At 38.2% G+C, this 23,398-nt stretch overlaps 1 protein-coding gene and 1 long non-coding RNA gene across 19 annotated transcripts in view; one reads left to right on the forward strand and one right to left on the reverse strand.

Moving 5' to 3' along the window:
* TENM2 (teneurin transmembrane protein 2) overlaps window positions 1-23,398 on the forward strand; it is a 1,520,094-nt gene that overhangs the window by 606,522 nt on the left and 890,174 nt on the right. The window lies entirely within an intron of this gene.
* On the reverse strand, window positions 1,462-22,541 carry LOC120370026. 2 transcript variants are annotated; one of them, XR_005583568.1, is made up of 4 exons: window positions 22,489-22,541; window positions 9,093-9,182; window positions 2,489-2,527; window positions 1,462-2,382 (listed from the first exon to the last, which is right to left on the reverse strand). It is a non-coding gene; the product is annotated as an uncharacterized LOC120370026 (long non-coding RNA). The 2 variants fall into 2 exon arrangements; XR_005583567.1 differs by having other exon boundaries at window positions 1,462-2,527.

Consider the following 23,398-nt stretch of genomic DNA (forward strand, 5'->3'; position numbering starts at 1 on the left):
TCCTGAGTCCTCTTCCCCAGCTCTGGAGTCTGTACCTCAGCTTCAGCCCCTCAGAATGAGTCTCTTTGAGATCTTTGCTCTGTTGCAGACTCTAACTCAGACTCCTTCTATGGTTTCTATCTTCACACTGACCTCTCTTCACTTTTATGGGTCCCTGGTGTCCACAAAGTTATCATCCAATGCCTTCTAGTTCCCCCTCTGGCTGAGAAGCAATGAATTAAATACATATATTGCTCCCGGACCATAATTAATTCACTGTTAACCCCTATCCTCTTGCATAGAAATGCAGGACTAGAAGGGACCTCAATAGGTCATCTAGTCCAGACCCCTTCACTGAGGCAGGAGTAAGTATTATCTAGGCCATCCTTGACAGGTGTTTGTCTAACCTGTTCTTAAAAACCTCCAGTGACAGAGAATCCACAACCTCCCTAGGTAATTTGTTCCAGTGCTTAACTACCCTTACAATTAAGAAGTTTTTTTCCTAAAGTGTAACCTAAATCTCTCTTACTGCAATTTAAGCCCATTACTTCTTGTCCTGCCCTCAGTGGTTAAGAAAAATTAATCACCCTCCTTTTTATAACAACCTTTAATGTACTTGGAGACCTTTATCATGTTTCCCCTCAGTCTTCTCCGTGTACATTATTTGCCTACTGCAGATTGATCATGGAACATCTGTTGTACCGTATAGCATTACTGCTCTTGCAACATTGTTTTGTGTTAAGGGGTAAGAACACTATATTTCCTCAAAGTTAATGTACTTAGGACCCGATTGTGATCTATCTTAGAGTAACTCTGTAGAAGCCTTTGAAGATTAAAATATTGTAGGAGAGAAATCACAATCAGGCTCATATTCATGCAAAAACATATATATATTTTCCCCCAGGCAGACTCTTAAAATACATTGTAGCATTTTAACAAAATTATAATAAAAATATTTTATCCATATAACATACTGTTTTGTAGACTTCATTGCATTCCCCAGAGTCATGTGGAACCTGAAAAAAGTACTTTTCATCCACCAAAGGAAATACAATGTTTGACAACATGCATTTGTCTACAAAATGCGATGCAATATCTGATGAAATATGCTTTGTCAATAAAATAAATTGCCAAACAAAATGTAATCCTTCTTCAGAATGCATTTAGCCTACAGACTGAAATAAGCTACTTCCACAAAGTGCATTTTGTTCTTTGAATTATTTTGATTTGCTGTCTATCAAAATGTGTAGATAAAATGGTTTTTGTCAGACACTGTATATCAATGTTATTTTATTGTATATAGATAAAATACATTTAATTCGAAGGGGAGTCAGCATTTGATAGCATACCTGAAACTAGCATTGGTTTAACTGAAGTGATAAAACCATAGATATAACTTGTTTTGATGAGAGTGGTTCTAATCTCCTTGTAACTGTGCTTGTAATTCAATTCTACAAACTATTATTTTTTCTTAGGGCCTTGATCCTCCAAACATTTCCATGCTTAACTTTACTACCATATATAGCTCATGCTGTTGTTCAGATTAGTAAAATAAAATATGTGCATACATGTTTGCAGTGTTGGAGCTAGAGTGTTCATACATGTGCCATTCACCAGTGAGATTCCATTAAAAAAAACAAAACAAAACAAAAACCAGTGCTTGTTACATTAATGATGCCCACATTTGTAGACGTTAGTTCCTTAGTAAATCTTGTCCTTCTTCAAACAATAATCTTATTGAAGCCTACAGGAATTTCACCTAAGTAAAGACTTCAGGATTGAACCCCATGTGATGAATAGCTACTCAGTCTTTAACTAATTGCAGATCTTTACACTATTTTAATTGTCTAGTGGATGTAATAAATCTCTCTCTGTTTAATGAAGCAGGACCTTATTGACAAGAAGCACAGCTGTAACTTTGCTTTTAATTATTTTAAATACTTGAAGGGGACTAGGTCTTTTCAAAGCTAATAGTAAATGAACAATTCTTCTCAGAGATTATGATGCCAAAAAAATTAACACCCCACACGAGTAGGTAGGTTCCCAGAAAGCTTCAAATTGAGCAGCTTAGCATGCATTAAGTTTGCATTGCCTTGTCTACACTAGAGTTTTTTTCAGACCATATTAGCTAACACCTTTTAACAATAAACCTTTGAATTCTACTCAAGGCAAACGCTAAAAAATGTACAGGACTTCTGATTTCTAAGGTGTAGTTACCATTTAACCCACCCATGGGTGCCTTCAGATTTTTCATTGAGCTAACTAAAAACAAAGAAAATAAGCTGTTGGAAAACTATCATCTCATCAGGCTGTGAGGAGTCAAGCAATCCAGGGCTTCAGTGATGATGAGGAAATCGGTTGATTTAGGTTTCACAATTTGGAAATACAGAGTCCAAAGGAGAACTGTGCAAGAAAATATAAAGAAGGTAGATTGTAGTCTTTCACTTAAAGGCTTCTGCCTGCAATGACATAAGGCTATATCAATCAGAGGAGGCTGACAAGATCGTACCCCTTATAGCTTCTTTCTTGATTCTCAAGGAATTCCTATCTGAAAAAAATAAGTCGTGGTTTCAGCAAAGCTCTTAAGCAAATACTTAAAGTTGAGCACATATTTAAGTGATTTACTGAATTAAGAGTAGGATACTTACACACTTAAATTTTAAAATGGCTTAAGTGATTTGCTGAATTGGTAGTATATTGCACACATTCTAATCTTAACATGTTAGAAGTAGTTGCTTTTATTCTTCCTCTAGATGGAAGTCAGTGGTGATATAGAAGAAAGATAAATGCACACGTAATTGACTGAGATTGAAAATATATCTTGAGGCCTGATCCGTCAGCCTTTACACAAGCACAATCCCATTCATTTCAGATGGAGTTGCATGCATAGAAGGAGGACTGCAAGATTAGGTGCACATATAATGAGCACTTCAGAAAATATAAAATAATTTCCCCCTTCATCTACAGTTCTGTTTACTGTACAATAAAGATCAGAATCTATACCACTATAACATCACAGCACCCATTGATGATAATGGGTCAGTTATGCTATTGGGAGTATTTAGCTGTTTTGCAGTATGAAAGATGCCTTCTTTCCCCCAAACCCATGTACTTCCACGTTAGCGTTGTTTGGATGAAACATACCTACCTGGATTAAATGATTAATATGTCTGGCTGATCAGATGTTTTTACTTGAACTTGGAGGATATTATTTCTCTGGTCCTTTTCTCTTTTCATTGTCATCTTCTGAGTTGACATAGTAATCATACATTGTAAAATGCATGCTAGGTTGGGACATTAGAATGATTCACAATAAACTTGTTTGGCAATGCATAGGCTAATCCATATATGACATACAATTTCTGGCAACAACTTCATCATTGTGTTTCCGAAAATAAGAGGTGAGCCCAGGTACCTGAAAATAACTCAGGTAAGCTGCAAACGGGTTACATTTTGAGTGCAAATTCATGAATATCAAGGCGGCTGCACTTCTTCTCTTCACCTCATTTAACACAGTAAAGCTGTTTGGGAGCTCAACATGTAGATTAATAGCTATTATACCAGAAACTGTGTATAAATCTTCTGATTATCTTTTTGGATTATAATGTATTAAATGTTGTATTATGTCATGTTGTGTAGGACAGCTAGCGAGGTACCAATAAAAAATTGGCAAAAATTCTTGCTCATGTGGATGTTGTTTACCTAATCACTTTGTTTTGTTGTTTGTTCCACAAGTGTTGTGCAGTATAAATCTAAAAATTGAAAATTTATTAAAATGGCTCTTGAAAATTAATCCTGTGAGGGCTCCCAGCTGGCATTTCCACTGAAAATACTCCATCAGCAGGGGCGGCTCTAGAAAGTAGGCTGCCCCAAGCAGCGCGGAGCGCTGCGCCGCCCTTCCCCGGTCCCGCGGCGGGTCCCCTCTTCCCGCGGCTCCGGTTGAGCTCCTGCCGGCATGCCTGCGGCAGGTCCACCGGAGCCCGGGACGAGCGGACCTGCCGCAGTCATGCCTGCGGGAGCTCAACCGGAGCCGCGGGAAGACGGGACCCGCCGCAGTCATGCCTGCGGCAGGTCCGCTTGTCCCGGGCTCCGGTGGACCTGCCGCAGGCATGCCAGCGGGAGCTCAACCGGAGCCAAATACCGCCCCCCCGGGAAACGGCCGCCCCAAGCGCCTGCTTGGCGCGCTGGTGTCTAGAGCCGCCCCTGTCCATCAGGGATAATTTTAATGCATAACTGTATCATGTTCAGTTGTAGATTTATTGTAAATAGTATAGTTACTTCTAAGATAGGGCCCTGCCCTGCAAGTACTATTCATGAGTTGATTTATACTTGTAAAAACATTAACTTGTAGCCTGATCAGGGAAATCTTGGCTTATATGCCATCTACATGCTGCTTGCACAGGTTAGCTCTATCTAAGGGGGAGTCTAAATACCAGAACTGAACTTTCATTAATAGTTTTCAGCCATGAATCAGCATTGTGGTGGGTAAACAGCTGTTTATATGATTTGTCCAACACAAACACATGACAAGCACATTGACATTTGAATCAGACAGGGAGAGAGAAAAGACGAAGTTAAAATGTGGCAGTACAGAGGGATATACCGCCTCACTAAATCCCTTCACCATTTGAATGAAGATGTTCCAAAAATTTGAACTAGAAGGAACAGGCATTAACATCAAGTGAGAGAGTATGTGTTTCTACTCAGATTTGCAAATACCAAGCCAGGAAGACCAGGAAGCAATGGCCAAAACTCTGTATGTGAAAAATAAGGAAGTATTGTCAAAAATAAAGGCTAAAGATGAATATGCACATGACCAATGTTGTTATATAGTGCATTAATTTAAAAAAACAGATAGGAAAATAAGCACAGGGGACATGAAATACATAGAAAATTCTAAAGAATATGTCTCCTTAAGGTACTTGACTGTGCTGTTCCAGTGCAGGATAAAGAACAACAGAGAAGAATGAGCAGCAAAGAATCCTGTGGCACCTTATAGACTAACAGATGTTTTGTAGCATGAGCTTTCGTGGGTGAACACCCACTTCTTCGGATGCAAGCAGTGCCACTGCTTGCATCCGAAGAAGTGGGTGTTCACCCACGAAAGCTCATGCTACAAAACATCTGTTAGTCTATAAGGTGCCACAGGATTCTTTGCTGCTTCTACAGAACCAGACTAACACGGCTACCCCTCTGATACCAGAGAAGAATGAGGATGCACTTATGCGGTGCCTCAGTTGGCACATGCTGATTGGATAACTGGTCACAAATGGATGTTATGGATACAATTATCCAACTTTCATCCATAAAACCCAGAATTCAGCAAGCCATCCTTATTCAGCAAAGCACTTATGCATGCGCTTAAGCCCCATTTGCCTTAATGCAGTTACCTTAAAGCTAAGCATGTGTTCAAGTGGTTTGCTGAATAGGGATGGACTTATGCATATCCTTAAGTACCTTGCTATATTGGGGCCAAGATCTGTTTTTGTATCTTTGAATGCACATATTTTGTCGCTGCAAGTGAGGTTCGGGTTTTTAAAACTTGCCCTTAATAAAGATAACTCTTCACTAGTTAGACTAAAACTAGAATTCACAATATATACATTTAACAGATTGAATAACCAGTTTGCTGTTTAGCATTAGGGCGGCGAAATATAATAATACATAGAGATTAGGTTTTTTAAAAAGTTATTCCTGGGGCATTTTTGTTGCTGAGAAATGGAAGTAGCAAGCTTTCATCATTTCTGATGTAAGTATTTTTTTAAAACACATATATTGTTTCTTTTATAGTTTATACATCGTATTGCTGGAAACTGTAATAGAAAAATCTCTCTCTTTTTTTTTAAATGGCTATACTTTATGTTCATGAAAGACATAAAATGAATCCAGGGAAAACCTTGTAAGTGACAGTATACAGAAGCTGATATTGTTTTGATGAAGAGCTAGTGAAGAGGTAGTGTAATTTTAGATAATTCTACATAGATCTCCGAGAACATTTTTTGAAGGCTAAGCTACGTATTAGCACTGGGTCACAAAGAAATGAAAAACTAGCAATTTCTTTCCCAACCTACTATATATTTAGGCTTGGCAGGTTTCAATTTGTTTTTTATATAGAGAAATTCAATGTTTACTTTTAAGCATTTTTAAAAATTTGTATAGATTAAATTTTCACAGTTGAGCAAAATTCTGAGTTTTAAGCATGTTTTCAATTTTCATGTATTTAAATTTCTGCAGTTGCTGGAAATTTTGGGAAGGAACCAGACAGCAATTATTTAATGACGTAGACATTGAGATTCAAAAAGTAAAAGTTTAAACTGTTAAAATAAAAATATATAAAGTAAATATCCTTAAATCAAACTCTCTAGTATGTTCTCAGGTAGTATTTTTCTTACTTTGCCTATCTGTACATTTCAGTTATTATAATGAAATATTTTTGTTGGGTTGTGTGTGTAGGGTGAAATCAATGTTTACTGACATCTACCGATAAAAATCTAATCCTTCCAAGCCTCAATATATTTATCAAAGAAAAGTTGTATTTGACTTTGATTCACTCTAAGAATTTGAAGTGTAATAATAATTACAAATAAAAAAGGACAGACAGTAACTCCTCCCTTAACATTGCAGTTATGTTCCTGAAAAATGCGACTTTAAGTGAAACAATTGTTAAGCAAATCCAATTTCCCCAAGTGTAAATAGGTGGGGGTTAGGTTCCAGGGAAATGTTTTTCACCAGACAAAAAACATATATATATATAATATCACACACACACACACACACACAGCGCATAAGTTTTAAACAAAGAATTTAATACTGTACACAGCAATGATGATTGTGAAGCTTGGTTGAGGTGGTGGAGTCACAGGATGGAATAGGGTGGGATATTTCCCAGGGAATGCCTTACTGCTAAATGAGAACTAGCATTCAGCTGAGCCCTCCAGGGTTAACACATTGTTGTTAATGTAGCCTCACACTCTACAAGGCAGCACGAATGGAGGGAGGGGAGACAGCATGGCAGACAGAGACAGAGACACATACCCTGTGTGAGAGAGAGACGCATTGCCCCTTTATGTATGCTGACACCACTCTAAGTACATTGCCTCAGGAATCAGGAAGTTGAGAAAGCAGTGCGGCCAGAAGCTCCCTCTGTCCTGAGCCCTGTTGTGTCTCCAACTGCTCCATGGATGGGGTAAGTGAGGAGCAGGACACCGTGACATTAGCCCCACTTTCTCCTCCCATCCCAGCACAGCAAGCCGGAGGCTCCTGGGAGCAGCTCCAAGGCAGAGGGCAGGAGCAACACATGGCAGTGAGGGGAGGGACAGCTGAACTGCTGGCAACTGATAGCCTGCTAGGCGGCTGCCACACAGGGAACTTAGGGGAGCGGGGAGCTGATAGGGGGGCAGCCAGTCCACCCTGGTTCCAAGCTCCCACCAGCTAGTTGCAAGAGACTGCTCTTCCTGCAAGCAGTGGATAAAGCAGGCAGCTCTCAAACAACGTTACAAGGGAGCATTGTGCAACTTTAAAGAAGCATGTTCTCTAATTGATCAGCAATGAAACTACGTTAACCAGGACAACTTTAAGTGAGGAGTTACTGTACCTTTTGAATGTATCCCTTGCAACTCTGATTTTTAGCCATTTATTGATTTCCACACCCCTGAGGTATGTAGTTATACTGACATAAATGTGTGTGTAGACCTGGGCTTAGATATTTTCCTTTAAGGGAATGAAATAGTCTGCTTCTCAGTGACCACTAGTTATCAATCCCTGATGTACTCCCTGAGCTGTAACTTTCAGAATTGCCAGTTCCATGAGATGCCACTGACCAGGAGGTTGTGTGCCTTGCTAGTCTGTTCCCAGCAACTGCTGATCCCTGTCTGCCAGTATACTAGGATGGGCCCAGTATATCGTCTACTAGGAGAACCAGAAGTTTGCATTTGTTTTCAAGGTTTAAGACCATTTTTGTTCTTTGTTTTCAGTTCAAATGTACCTCTCTCTTTTCCTCTGCTGTTCATGCTTTGTACATCCTTTTGCCTTTGCAATTGACCTGTAATCTTAAAAGCCTATTTTAGGATGCAGTAAGCCAGTAATGCAGCTCAAATTCTGAAGAGCACTAAAATAAATGGAGTTAGACATTCTGTTTTGGCCTGTATAGCTCTAGTGCACAAACACAGTAACAAATGCCTGCAAATAAATCAATTTAAGGGGCAGAGTTCATCTTTTTGATTTTTTTATGATAGGGAATTATTATAATTAAATACAATTTTGGTGGTGATTTGTCATCTTTAGTGCAATATATGTGCTGAGCAATTGTACCTTAAATTCTCCTGTATTTTCTTGTTTGAAAAATCCATTTAAATTTAGAAAAATTAGAAAAAATAAAGATCAATTTGTTGTCAAAGCTGGTAACTTAATCTTTCATGGCTAAATTAAATCTTTTGAGATTATTCTTTATCATATACTATCCTAAAGTCAGGGATGTTTGGCAAAGAAACACTAAGTGGAAATGATATTTGTTGAACCAGCATTCAGAATTAGCAAAAATAAGGCTTTTTTTTTTTAAATCATGATTTTTCAAATAATGTTTTTGTAAGAGTTTGATGAAGTTAAGAGCCTAATAAAATCATGAGAAAAAGTCCATAGGCCCGTCCTGGATCCTGCAGTTAGCTCTAGGGAGGCAAATCGCTGCAGACTTCAGTGGGGTCCTACGTTGATGCAGGGGTCCATCCACACAAAGCCAATGACAAAATCAGGGCTGTAGTTTGGAATGGCACTGGGTATACATTTCCATACAGGTGTCAATGTACCTGAGTCCGTACCTAGAGTACTGCTGCTCTTCCAATACTGGGGTCATCTGTCAGTAGTACTGATTTGTCAAATCTCTTTTGAGCACATGTGCAACAAGTTTTAGTATGCTTCATCCAACTGTTTCTTATCTTAGTGTCTCAGGACTTTTAGCCACCAATACTTTTGATCTGAAGAGTTGGGTTTTACTGTTTTGGTATACCACCCAGCACCACCCAGTCCACCTGGCTGCACCACCAAAATGTGTTTTGGTTTTGTGATGTGAATAGAGATGAGAGTTAGATTATTTAACACATATTTCACTTGTAGCTTACATTAGAAATTGAATCCAGTTCTCCAGTGATGAAAGTCTAGTATGATAATCCACTGCTCTCTCCAGGCACCTCTTTCATCATATTTTCATTCTGAATACAAGAATCACACACTGCAAGTTTGGTAGATGCATAATATATGTTGTCTAAACTTCACTCTCTTTACATATTTTACATATGAATTCTTCTTTAATTGCTACAATATTTTATTTTGCTCCATTACTGCTGTATTTTTTCATAGAGCTGTAACATTCATCCTGTCATCTTATTTTTAGTCTATAGACAAAAATAGTGAGGCTATCAAAAATAGCTTGAATCAAGGTGAATTTCGCCGGGTTGTAGATTCAGTCACAAACTCTAAACATATGGCTTTATTATGGAAAGGTCTGCCAAGATCAACAATTCTGGTCTGAACATAAAGCAAACTCTTTCTCTCTTTCTCTGCCCCATTCAAAAGATTCTTACACCACACTCCTCACCATAATAGTTGAGTGCCTGTGTTCCAGGGATTCATTTGTCTTAAAGCCATGAAAAACTCAGATATCTTTTTTCGTTCTTTTATATAAATATTCTTACTGTAAAAACTGAGGGAATAAAAGTTGAGAAAACGTATAATATATATGCCAACGAAAATGTTCCTTGACGTTTTCTGGGAGAAATCCGCAGTTCCTTACGAGAGTTACCATCGCTTAAAAAGAACATTAAGAAAAAAAAGCCTTTTTGTGAAAGAGTCAAAATAAGCATTCATTTAATTAGTTTTACAGAGGAAGAAAATTGTAGGAAAAAAGAGTTGAAGCTATAAAAACATTATGGTTTTAAATTAAATTCTCAGTGAGAATTAGGTTGTTGATAAATTGAACAAAAGCAACTGACTGTGGTAGATTCAGAAAGCAATTTGTATGCAGTTTATCAGAGTTAAATAGCTTTAGTACAAACACTATTGTTTTTTTTATCCAACATATTTTGAAGAGAGAATTATTAATGCATTTTGAATTCAATAATTTGAGAACCCTTTAGCTAGGTGTCAATACATCATCACCTGGAAAAGGGACTTCATACTGTCCATTCATTTTCCAACAGTGGAAGAGTCGCTTATAAAAGCATTAAAACATAACTTTAAAATTTAACATGATGAACCTACAAGGAACAATTAAGCTGACAGAAAACAAATGGACTTGTGAAAGGAAAGGACTTAGAATACAAGCTTCAAAAATACCCACTAATGAATAATTATTTTAATGAGAGTGTATGATCCCAGAGTAGATCACATTAGCTAACACTAATATAATATAGTTGTTGGATGTTGATGACACATATGCTTAGTTCCCATTTTAAATATCTGTTGAAAGAAAGACTGTGTGATCACATATCCAGATGCAGTGTTTTTACTTCCTTTTTCATAGGGGGAGACCTACCTGAGAGTACTGGAAAAGTCATGCAATCTTTCCACCATAGATTCCTGGGAATGCTGTCTTTGGGGATAGAGTCTGTTGGTCTGAGTGATGTATTAGTAGCCATTGTGCAGCCAAGTTGCCTTCACTACCACAAAATGTGTGGGCAAGTTATCAGAAGATATCTCTTCCCACCCAGGTATAGGCCAAAGATGTCTCGCTAGCCTATTGTTTTCTCTATGGTTCAGTGGAGACACATACTATGAAGCGCTGCTCTGCTGTACACAGGGGATGCAGAGTCCCCCTGTACAATCTCAACAGATGAATGCACATGATGTATGCCATAGAATATAACCATGTCTCTCTCCCAATTTATGTCTGTCAGTGATATCAAATGAATCACTGATGTCAAAATCTAGACACTTCCAGTGTCAATGAGTTAAAAAGGGATATTTGCATCTGCCCTGGAGGGCCAAAATGAAATGAACCAAAATCTTGGAGAGAGAGAAAATTAAAGTCATTTGAATGACCAAATGACTTGATGTGATCCTTCAGGAAGGAAGGAGTTTCCTTGGCAGATGTGGAGTTCTTGGAATCATTGTGGATAATTCTCTGTAAATATATGTTCTATGTGCAGTGGCAGTAAAAAAAAAGCTAACATAATGTTAGGAACCATTAACAAAGAGAGAGATAAGACAGTAAATGTCATAATGCCACTACATACATCCATGGTATGCCCACACCTTGAATACTGTGTACAGTTCTGGTCGCCCCTCAAGAAAAGATATTTTAGAAATGGAAAAGGTACAGAGAAGGGCAACAAAAATCATTAAGTGTATGGAACAGACTCCATATGAGGAGAGATTAAAAAGAATGGGACTTTTCAGCTTGAAAAAGAAATGACCGAGGGGTATGATAAAGATCTATAAAATCAAGAATGGTATAGAGAAAGTCAATGAAGTGTTATTTACTCCTTCACATAACACAAGAACCAAGAGTTTCCAAATGAAATTAATAGGCAGCAGGTTTAAAACAAACCAAAGGAAGTACTTCACACAACGCACAGTCAAGCTGTGGAATTCTTTGCCAGGAGATGTTGTGAAGTCCAAAACTATACTGGATTCAAAAAGAGAATTGGATTGTTCTTGGAAGATAGGTCTATCGGTGGCTATTAGCCAAGATGGTCATGGATGCAGCCCTTTGCTCTGGGTGTTCTCTAAACCTCTGACTTCCACAGACTGGACAATGGGATAGATCACTTTATAATTGCTTTGTTCTGTTCATTCCCTTTGAAGGAACAGGCATTGGCCACTGTTGGAAAACAGGTCATTGGGCTAGCGGGACCATTGGTCTGACCCAGTATGGCCATTTTTATGTTCTTATGACAGCAGAATCAATTTTTGTCCACCCAAAAATACAAATACAATTACAAATACAAAATATTTAATAATAGGTGGCAAATTTGAAATACTAACTGACCAGATTTAAGCAGTCATTGCTCTAAATAATTGCTTGATGAGTAACCATGTTAATTTGAAATTGACAAGAAATAGGCCGCTGATATGGTTAAACATCCACCAATAGTTATGTATTAGTAAAAGTTTAGTAAAATTAGCTATTAGGTGGTATTTAATATACTCAACTGAGTTTTTTTTATTATTTAATCCCAATATTTTTAAAGAGAGGCATGGTTTTATTTAACTTTGGTATATAGTTTTTAGAGAAATAAGCATTTCCCGTATTAAAAAAGTGGTTTTATTTAGTTATGCTATTTTTTTGTGTGTTTGTGGGTATGTGTGCACTCAAATTCTAGGATTCTTGCATAAATATGACATAGAAGCTTGTTATGTGAAACAAATGTGATTTGGAATCACTGAGGGGCAATAAGCAAGAGGCAATAAAAGGAGCCATTTTTCAGTCACTTTTCCAACTATATCCAGTGGAAGAAACTTAGAAGAAAAACTGTTGAAACTATAAAAATATAGCATTGTATATTGTGTGGAGTTAGTTGCATGCCCAATTCATATTATTATCAGGATGATACCTATAGAATTAAACTCTTCATTATTTTAAACTTACTTTAAAATATCATGCTGTTACCTCCAAATTTTGTTTGTAGAACACTAAGCATCTATTTTGTCTCACTTAAAATATACCACATAGAAGATATGTTGGATTTACAAATAATTAAATCAGGGATTTAACATATATATTAATCTTGTCAGTATTTCCCTTCCAGTCATAGGTCAGCTCTCACATAGAGCCTGCTGCAAGATTAGGGCCTTGTTGATAGTTAAGGAAGAAAAAAAAAATTAGTGAACATTAGCTGATTAGGTACCGTTATCTCTTTTCCTTTTTAACAGAGCTTTGGAGAACATAAGGCACAATTTTGCTTGCAGTTACTTCTGTACAGTACTTTTCACTACAGTGTGTTTGATTGTGTGTAACTACAAGAATTTGGACCTGAGGGTGAGATTTTCAAAGGTACCTAAAGCAGTTAGGGTCACAACTCCCATTGAAAATCCCTTATGCGTTTTCAAATATTGTACTGTGAATGCCTAATTAAAGGCAACTTTATCCCAGTATATGTGAATTTAAGCAAAGTTCAGATTAGGGCATAATTTTTTTTCTCTCTAACACTTAATATTCAGTAGTCTACTCTTCTGAATAAGCAAAAAACATTCTTCACATACAGAAGCCTTAAATGTGGTAAATTCTCCAAAATGAAGATATTTGTAAATTGACTGTAAATGCTACCTAAATTTAAAGTAATTAATTATGGCACTAAATAAATTTCAAGATCACCACACCTAAGGAATTAACATGGCTTTTAATGAATATATTGTTGACTGTCCGTTTGTGGGAGATTTAAAGCCTAAGAATTAGGGTTGTCAAATTATTTAAAAAATTAATAACGATGAATCATGCGATTAAAAAAAATTAATTGTGATGAATCTCACTGTTTAAATAAATGGCATTCTATTATTATGTTTGGATGTTTTCTACATTTTAAAATATATTGATTTCAATTACAACACCGAATACAAAGTGTGCAGTGCTCACTTTATTTTTTATTACAAATATTTGCACTGTTAAAAACAAAAGAAATAGTATTTTCAATTCACCTAATATAAGTACTGTAGTGCAAAAACTTTATCATGAAAGTTGAACTTACAAATGTTGAATTATGTGCGAAAAAATAACTGGATTCAAAAATAAAACAATGTGAAACTGTAGAGCAGGGATCGGCAACCTTTAGCAGATGGCCCATCAGGGATATTCGCTGGCGGGTTGGGACAGTTTCTTTACGTCAGGGGTCCCCAACCTTTGTAGGTCCAGGGACCGTTTTCGTTTGCCGCGTGCCTGCGGGAGGTCCAGCTGAGCCGCGGGACGAGCGCTCCCTCCGCAGTCGTGCCTGCGGGAGGTCCGCTGCTCCCGGGGTTCAGCTGGAGCTTCCGCCGGCACGCCTGCGGGAGGTCCACCGGCTTCAGTGGAGCTTCCGCAGGCGTGCCTGCAGAAGCTCCAGCTGAGCCCGGGAGCAGTGGACCTCCCGCAGGCACGACTGCGGAGGGAGCACTCGTCCCGCGGCTCAGCTGGACCTCCCGCAGGCATGCCTGCGGAAGCTCCACTGGGTCGGTTCGCGGCCCGGTTTCTAAGAGGCCGCGGACTGGTACCGGGCCGCGGACCGGGGGTTGGGGACCCCTGCTTTACGTGCAGCATCTGCAGGTTCAGCCAGTCGCAGCTCCCGCTGGCCGTGGTTCACTGTTCCAGGCCAATGGGGGCTGCAGGAAGTGGTGGCCAGCACATCCCTCATAATCCTTACTTTAGGAGATAAACAATTTGAGGGTTTCATTGAGGGTTACTATACTGGGGTTCAATGTAATTAAGACTCAAGCCACGGTGATATTACAGAATGAAACAATAGCAAACAACATGAGGGTGGAATGTGTTTAAAAATAATTAAGCTCTACCCTTATGTTCATACCAAAAAGAATAAATAACATGGAGATAATACATCTACCTATTAGTGTGTGAGGTTTAGAAAATTAATTCATAGTCACAAAAATAATTTCTGAAGGCACAGAATATTGTTGAAGATTTTCTATGAATCAAATGGATTTATAATTTGAGCTGAAATGGTCCTTCCATTTAAAAAAAAAATTATATTGGCAATACATTTGCAAGGGATATCTAGAGGTTATTACTATATTGAGAAGGACTTTGACCTTATAAAGACCCCCTATCCTGCAAAGACTTATCCATATACTCTGAGGACCCCATTGTACTAGGTGCTGTACAAACACAGAATAAAAAGACAGTTCCTGCCCCAAGGAACTTACAATTGAAGTTTTCCCGTTGAAGTCAATGGGAATAATCACAATGCATAATGATAAACATATGTGGAAGTCTTTGCAGGATTGGGACCAGTAAGTATGTGCTCATGTCAGTAAAATCACACATATTTAAAGTGTTTGCAGGATAAGGGCCCAATATGGAAAAATCAAAAGCACCGCTATAAACATAACAGTAAACATAACCTGGGGCCAGTTTTGTTCAACATCTTTATTAATGATCTGGACGATGGGATAGATTGCACCCTCAGCAAGTTTGTGGATGACACAAACTGGGGGGAGAGGTAGATATGCTGGAGGGTAGGGATAGAGTCCAGAGTGACCAAGACAAATTGGAGGATTGGGCCAAAAGAAATCGTGTGACCTCACCTTGTAGCCCCCAAAGAAGGAAATGAGTAGTCTAAATGGACAGTGCCCCTCTCTATCTGAAGCCTAGCAAGGGAGGTTCATGGATACCACTAGAATTTAAAATGAAAAGTAAGGGAGGGGAGGCTCTACTGGACCTGGGCAATTTTAGATACAGTACCAGGCACTTAGGGGGATTTCCACTTCTGAGCCATGGAAGCAGAAATTGACTTTTCCTTTCCAGATTTAGCTAATATTCAGAAAGGGAATCTAGCACCTGCCTTCCAGATTTGAATACCTCAAAATTCAGGAGTGCTCAAGCTCAATTTGGGCAGCTGTTACTTCATTTCTCCCAAATCAAATATACTGATCCACTGTAATTTGCTGTAGAAAAAGTAGATAAAATTGAGCAAGAAATGCTTCCCAGTGGTTTTTAGGACTGGAATTGCTATTTTCAACAGCATTGCTTTTTTTTTTAAGTTGTTTAAAAGGAAGACAGTGATATTGCATTGGCAAATTCCCCATAGAAACAAAGAGTGGAACAAAAGAATAATAAAGGCACCTTCACTTTTCCTCATTTATGGAGGACAGTCTTATAATATGCATCCAGATATCCTCCAATCACACAAGCTGAAAATTGTTCCACTTTACTGCAGTTCTGTAACCACATGGGAACTAATCCTGTCTGTGTTCTATGCACATCCAAAATTTCTGCTGAATGACCCGCCCTGGGAGCGAGTCACCAGTGACCCAGGGCTGGGACAGAAGGAGGGTGCAGGGGGGGGCGGGGGGGGGGCGCCCCGGGCTGGGGCGGCATGGGGTGTGGTTGGAGGGGCAGAGCCCAGGGCTGGGGGCAGGGGTGAGGGGGCACTGGTGGGGGGGTGCCCAGAGCTGGTGCAGCATAGGGTGTGTATGAGCCCAGGCCTGGGGTGCGGGTGGGGGGGGGGGAGCCCAGGGCTGAGGCAGCAGGGGGGTGCGGGAAGGGGGAGACCCAGAACTTGGGCAGCAGGGGGTGCAGGTGGGGGGGGAGAGCCCAGGGCTGGGGCAGCAGGGGTTGAGGGGGGGAGCCCAGGGCTGGGGTGGTGGCAGCCAAATTTTATTTTACTTGGGGCGGCAAAAAACCTAGAGCTGGCCCTGCTAGGTTGGAAGGAAACACTATTTCACTAGGAGGGTTGTGAAGCACTGGAATGTGTTACCTAGGGAGGTGGTGGAATCTCCATCCTTAGAGGTTTTTAAGGCTCGGCTTGACAAAGCCTTGGCTGGGATGATTTAGTTGGTCCTGCTTTGAGCAGGGGGTTGAACTAGATGACCTCCTGAGGTCTCTTCCAACTCTAATCTTCTATGATTCTATTATTCTAATTGTTACAATATTCCATGTATATTTATTTCAATATAAATACTCAAATAAATATAAGGACCTTAAAAAGTTGGAAGTCAGTGGAACTACTCAAGTGAGAAAACTTATTCACATTTTTAACTAGTTGCGTGACTGGGGCCATAGGATATTAAATGAAAAAAGTTGATAAATGTATTTCAGAGTGACATTAAACTATTATGTAGTAATTTGTTATGTCAACCATGGATTTGAAATGATTTTGTGTATCAAGCATTTGTTCAGATATAATGATATCTCTTGAACCAATCAGTTGCTATTGCCAGTGGTACTTAGCTCATGTTAGTGTTCTGTGGAGCCACCAGATAATTCACTACTTTCATCAGGTGGATTAATCTGTGACATGCAAAATTAAAAAAAAATACTTGTACATTTCTCAAAGCTGTGTTGTAAAAGTAAGAGTCCATTTTCATTGCAGGATTTTTCCACCCAGTAAGTGACCTTGATATTCATAGGCTCCCTCATCATTCATTCCAGATGCATAGCTCTGACACTAGACAACAATGAGACATGTTGTAGAGAGAGGATCGAAAGACAGTACAATCATAATGCCATACTTGTGGGCTGGGAACATCTGGATTCTCATTACATTTTGGGGTGGATCTCCCATGGAAATTTGAACTTCTGGAACTGGATGCTAGATAATTGTAAAGCAATTGCTATCAGCCAGAGCTGTGACATGATTATTAGAAGGTAAAACATTTCTTCTGGAAATAAATCAATGAACTTACTGTTATTTTCTGTTTGGAAATGATGATGATGATTGATAATAAATAAGTTAAAAATAATAATAATAAACATATTGTTTTTGTTATGTACCAGTGGTATGCTCATCTTTTTGGAGATACTGGGGAAAATTCTGACCCTATTGAGGTCAATGGCAAAACTCCCGATTACTTCAGTGGAGCTGGAATGTCAATCTGTAACTACACCTTACAGCAAAATCTTTGGTTCATTATCAGCCTTTTAGTTTGGAGTGTAACATGTTGGTTTTTTGTTTAGTTTTGCAGTTTTTTTGTAACTTTTTATTCGAGTGTAAATTTACTGTATTTTACTGTACATTTTTATGCTGGTGTCTCTCTCAAGAAGAAAGGCTTTATTCTTGCAGGTTTTTTTGCACTGTTGATTTCCCTGGAATTCTGATTTAGAGAAAAATCAGGAGCCAGATATTTTTCGCTTGATGGTAATGAGATGGGCATTGACTAAATAGTTGCTAATAGCAGATGTTGAGTACTGTAAGTTTTAATCACAGAGCTGAAGTATGATGAGTTCCTGACATTTTGAAAAAGATATTAGAACAAACTCTCAGCTGATTAGTTTTAGTGTATAAGAGTAATGAATAATGTACTTGTGCAATTGAAGCAAACTTACCAATTGCTACGTATACAGACTTGGTGCTGAGAAAATTATGCTACACTCTTTAAATTACTATTCCTTCAAGCCCCCCAGCACAGATAGGGAACTCCAGAAGGGATTGTACATTTCACAAGTCATTGGCACACAGAGAGAGAAAGTGAGAATGACTCTCTAGGCCAGTGGTTAGTGTACTCCTCTGCAAGTGGGGAGGGGGATGCTTGGGTTCCAGTGCTGGCTCCAATTAGTATTTAATTATTTATACAAAGTGGAACAGCTTCAACAGGAGAGCGGGAGATAGCCCTGACTCGGAAAAGGAAATAGCTTGGTTGTTAGGGCACTGACTTGTGAAGGGGCACAACTGGGCTCAAGTCCCTGCAGATTAATATCTGATATGTCCTTTATTTGAGGACTCTATATTAAATTTATTTTTGAAACAGGGAGTTGGAATCGGAGCATGGATTGATACCTTGGTCTCCCACGTCCCAGGTGAGTGTGCTAACCACTGGACTAATGGTTGTAAGTGTGGCAGTGCACCCACCTCCTCTGGTTTTGTGCATGAGATCCAGTTTTGTGTCTCATGCCTATAATATCAAAATGTTTCATTCCAATAATATCTAAATCATTTATTTTCATGTTTCCATTTTTTTCTTTTTTCCTTTTGATCAAAACAATTAGCTGAACTGTACGGAATTCCCAGAATGTTTCAGTTGCCCCTATTCCTTTTTTCTCAAAAAAAAAAAAAAAAAAAAAAAAAAAAAGTTTTGGCAGAAAAATTTTGCCCTGTGCTAGTTAACACAACTTTTCAAAAACTGCCCCCACTCTTATAGTGGCACCAAAAGGGAACTAGTGCCTTACTCAGTTCAACACAGTGAAATGTGAGATTGTTTAAATGTTAATATTATTATGCCCAGATAGTGTTTGCCTTTTTTCTTCTTAATTTTTTTTTTAAAGAGGGGAAAAATAAAAAAGAAGCCTACATAAGTATGCACAGTTAAGTTCCAAAAGACTAAAGAAATATAAACTACATTCAACAGTGCAGTACTTTTGACAGTGTAGCTGACAGTATAGATTCTATAAATTTGTATATTATACAGGAATTTTTGGCTACGTTGGTAATCCTGTATGTTCAACAACATAAATTAAAATATATCAGCAAAAAATGGGGAAATATTATATAAGTGTATATAGCAAAATTAATGTTACTTCTGGTATGTTTTTCATTTGTGTGTCATTTTGGCTTGTCATAGGAGGAATTCTGTTTTGTCTTTGACAGCCTATCTGAGTAGATGTCATGCTTTTGTCATCTCTGAAAAAGCTGTTGGTTACAGGGTCAATATCTGGCCAAAAGTATTTATTGTTGAACTTACTCACCTGGGTTCTGATTCAGAAAGGTTACTTAAATATGTGCTTAACATTAAGCATATACTTAAGTCCCATTGATTTAGTGTGCTTTCCTGAACAGTAAAAGCAACAAAGAATCCTGTGGCACCTTATAGACTAACAGACGTTTTGCAGCATGAGCTTTCGTGGGTGAATACCCACTTCTTCGGATGCAAGAAGTGGGTATTCACCCACGAAAGCTCATGCTGCAAAACGTCTGTTAGTCTATAAGGTGCCACAGGATTCTTTGTTGCTTTTGCAGATCCAGACTAACACGGCTACCCCTCTGATTCCTGAACAGTGTTGCTTTTCTAAATTGGAGCTCTATTACTGTAGGAAGTGCTTAATTTTTGCATTTCTTGATTTAAAAATAAATAAGATATGCAGCTGTGATCAAGAATCAGTGACTAGTTTGTGAGGATAGATGAGAAACATTTGACTGATGGCTTCTCTAACCAATAATGGTATCTTACAAGATTATTAATGCCTTTCTGTTATAATGAATAAAGTTATATTATTTAAAATCTCTCAGTCTAGTAATTTCCAGTATATAGTCAAACTTCTGACTAATAGTGTGGTAGCCTCCAAGTGGATAGCTTCAAAGCAGCAATGTTGTAAATAAGCTGAATTGAAAGAATAAACAATGATTAAACCCCCAAACGATGTCTCTGTTTCAACCACTCACAGACACTGTCAACTTGATTTTTAAAAAATGACTATTGTTAAGCAGCATATCCTTTGTGTGTATGTTGAAGATTTTTAATAGCAGGTTAGACAAACACCTGTCAGGAATGGTCTAGATAATACTAAGTCCTCCTATGAGTGCAGGGGACTGGACTAGATGACCTCATGAGGTCCCTTCCAGTTCTATGATTCTATGATAATGCATATAGTGTTTAGTAGACTGGTTAGTGTATTCCTCTCAGTCTTGCTTTTGCTACAACAGAGGAAATGATCTCAGTTGTCATGTTTTGTTTTTAATATCAGAAGTATTTCTGATTTTTTTTTGTGAATCAAGATTTTCAACACTCATTGCTTCTCACACCTCTCAGTGGGGAGGAGATAAGAGTTCATTTTCATATTGAAGAGAAGATTTGTTTACTGGCTCTTGGCCAGTTCTCCCATAAAGACCTTGGATCACCTGCCTAAGGAGATCCCACTCCTGTGGATTAATGAATGAGTTTGGTATATTAATGCAGCTTTGATTGGTCCTGCTCTGAGAGAACCTGTGAGAGTTAGTTGTTTAGCACCAAGGATAGTTCTCCTTCATATCCTACACTTCAGATGGATCAAAGAAGAGACTGAATGTTAAGTGCCTCAGCAATTATCCCCTCTTCGCTATGCTTCTAGAAACCTAGATCATGGTACTATATTGGGTTCACTTCTGATTTACTCCTGTATAAATGAGAGGAGAATATATACCACTGTCTTCTAAGCAGCGAAACATAGGCTGTCAAGCTGTAAAGATGCCTCAGGTCCTTGGGGTCTAAAAGGCATTCTGTTGCTTCCAGTGCCTCTTTATAGAACCAGGTGCTCATGCTTCAATTCACAGATCTGGAAGGATGTCTTATAACATAAAACAAGATTTGATGTATTTCTGACTTTGAATGTTTCTAAATAGACCATACCCTGATGAGTTCCATGAGCAACAGCTATAGGGTAGGCACACTGTCTACTATTAAGAGTGGAAAAGGCAATCCATTTCAAGTGAATGCATTTCTCTCATGAGGGTCTTCCAGATGCCACAATAAATTAACAAAACTCTTAGAACAGTCCATGTTCACCAGCATCCTCATGGTGATGTCAAAATACTGGCTACAGGGGATTCTTTTCTCAGCAGGACATTTTTTCAGGAATGTTATATAGGAAATTAGCAGACCACTGGTGATTCAAGTTCAACCATGGTATAAATGAATTCAGTGGTTTAGCATAAGGTGACTGTTTTCAGAATAATAATTCTCTGGCCCCTGAAAATCTCTGATGCTTCTTGGTCTGAGTCTAAAATATAGAGGAGTTGCAAGAAGATGAGAATCATTTTGCCCTGTTAATTAGAACTCTGTGTGCCCATCAAGGACATGTAAAATCTCTTGTGTTCCATTCTTTGTTTGCCTGTTGCCAGGTGTCGTTCTTATTTCATTATTTAGAATCACGGGACCAGATCTTTGGGTTGCGTAAATAGAGCTGTGCAGATTTACACCAGCTGAAGATCTGATGCCTCAGTATTAGATTTGAACATGGGCAATTCTGATTTTTCTACAATTACTAAGAAAAGAGGTTGTATTTGAAAAACATTGGAAGATCTTAATATCATCTGGGTGGAGAACTTTTCTGCGATGTTATTGCTACTGAGTTTTTTTCATATTAAGATAGTTCTGATTTAGCATAAATATTAGAGAAGAATAACAATCTAACTGTGCAATAAACTGTGTTATTCCCAACAGATTTTTTCACTCTAAGAGGTTAACAGGCCTCTGTGTGTTGAGCCAGCTCATTGAAAGATATGTGCTGTTCCACCGTGGGCTTTCAAGACGTTTAGCCCAGCAGAATCTGAAATTAATGAATTTCGGACCTACCTTATGAATATCTTCTGTCAGGAAAAGCTGCTTTCCTACAGTAAATAGATGAAAGTCAGTAGGTCTCAATGTGCTCCTCCATTTCGGGTTTGAAACCTCTACTTCCCAGAGATGAAGACATTTTTCTTCTTAAAAAGATTGTTGGGAAAATGCAGCCTTTGATTTTAGTGTATACACTCCCTAAAGTCTTAGACCCTCTCATTGGGAAGACTGCATTTTTTCACAGGTGTGCTGTCATGCAAATATTTCAGGCTGGGGAGAAAACTTATTATCAGATAAGAGTCTGCAGCATAACATACTTCTCCATGACGTTGGAAAGGGGTGATACAACATGTAATAATATAATACAGAGAATAGAAGGGAGAGGAGCTTTTCACAAAAGCCAAAGAGAAGAGAGAACCCAAATGGGGGAAAGTGGGATGAGAGTTAACACAATACAAACCTTGAAATGGGTAACGGGCAATACAGAATACAATCAGTCTTTCTTCTTGCTGTTTTATCTTTAATGCACATTGTATCTTAACTTGCTGAAAGACAGAAACCCTTACATCTGCTTTTACTATAAAGTATCTAAATACAAAAAGAAAGAAAGAAAAGAAATCAATTTACCTTCAATGAAAGATTAGCCTCGAGGTTTAATTGGAAATATGAATATATTGTTTGTCAAGTTTAGTATTGCCATTATGACATCATAAGGAGTGGCAGAATCATTGTTTAGTGAGATAAATATTAAGGTTAGCTTTGCTACTCTGTTTTTCTCTCTCTTACAGGTTTAAATCCCACCCAAAGCATAATTTATGTATGTATCTATCTGCATATGCACAAACACAAACAGAACTTTAGCTATGAGGCCATTCAAGTTCAGATGACCATATACTATTTTATTAAAGTGATGTATTTGTCCCTTCCCTATTAAAATGACTTTTGAAAGAGGCATCCTGTTAAAGATTACTTCTCTGGTAGGAACATATGGTAACATTTTATATTCAAATAACCTAATCTTCTAAAGGAAATGAAGTATCTGAGCGTACTCATTAAGAAATAAATTAATTCATCATTTTCATATTCATCATCAATCACCACTCACTTGTGTCCAGTTTTCAGTTAAGATTCTCTTAACAAAAACATTTTCTTCCTTTACTGAAAGGATGGGTGATGAATTTTCATGTTGTTTCAAGTTTTGATGGTAGCTGAGCTGGCACAGCTTCCAGAGATCCATATTCTGTTTGGATTTGTAATCTCATTGACATGGCGGGGTTGCATGGGTTCTAACTCAGGGCGGAATTTCATGTAGGATGTCCTGTTTTGGTAGTGTTAAGTATAGCTAAACTATACTTCAGGACATACAAATGTGATCAAAATAAGAAAAGTTACTTATTTTTCAAGGTGCATATTTATGTAATTAGAAAAAAAATCATTTCACTTAGAATTTTCACTAATCGTTATGACTGGGTGAAAAGGTTACCATTAATTAAACTTAGGCTAAACTTTTAAATATCAAATACTTTTCATTTATGTA

This window comes from Mauremys reevesii, linkage group 8 (assembly GCF_016161935.1).
Source record: "Mauremys reevesii isolate NIE-2019 linkage group 8, ASM1616193v1, whole genome shotgun sequence".
NCBI classification, from domain to species: Eukaryota; Metazoa; Chordata; order Testudines; family Geoemydidae; genus Mauremys; species Mauremys reevesii.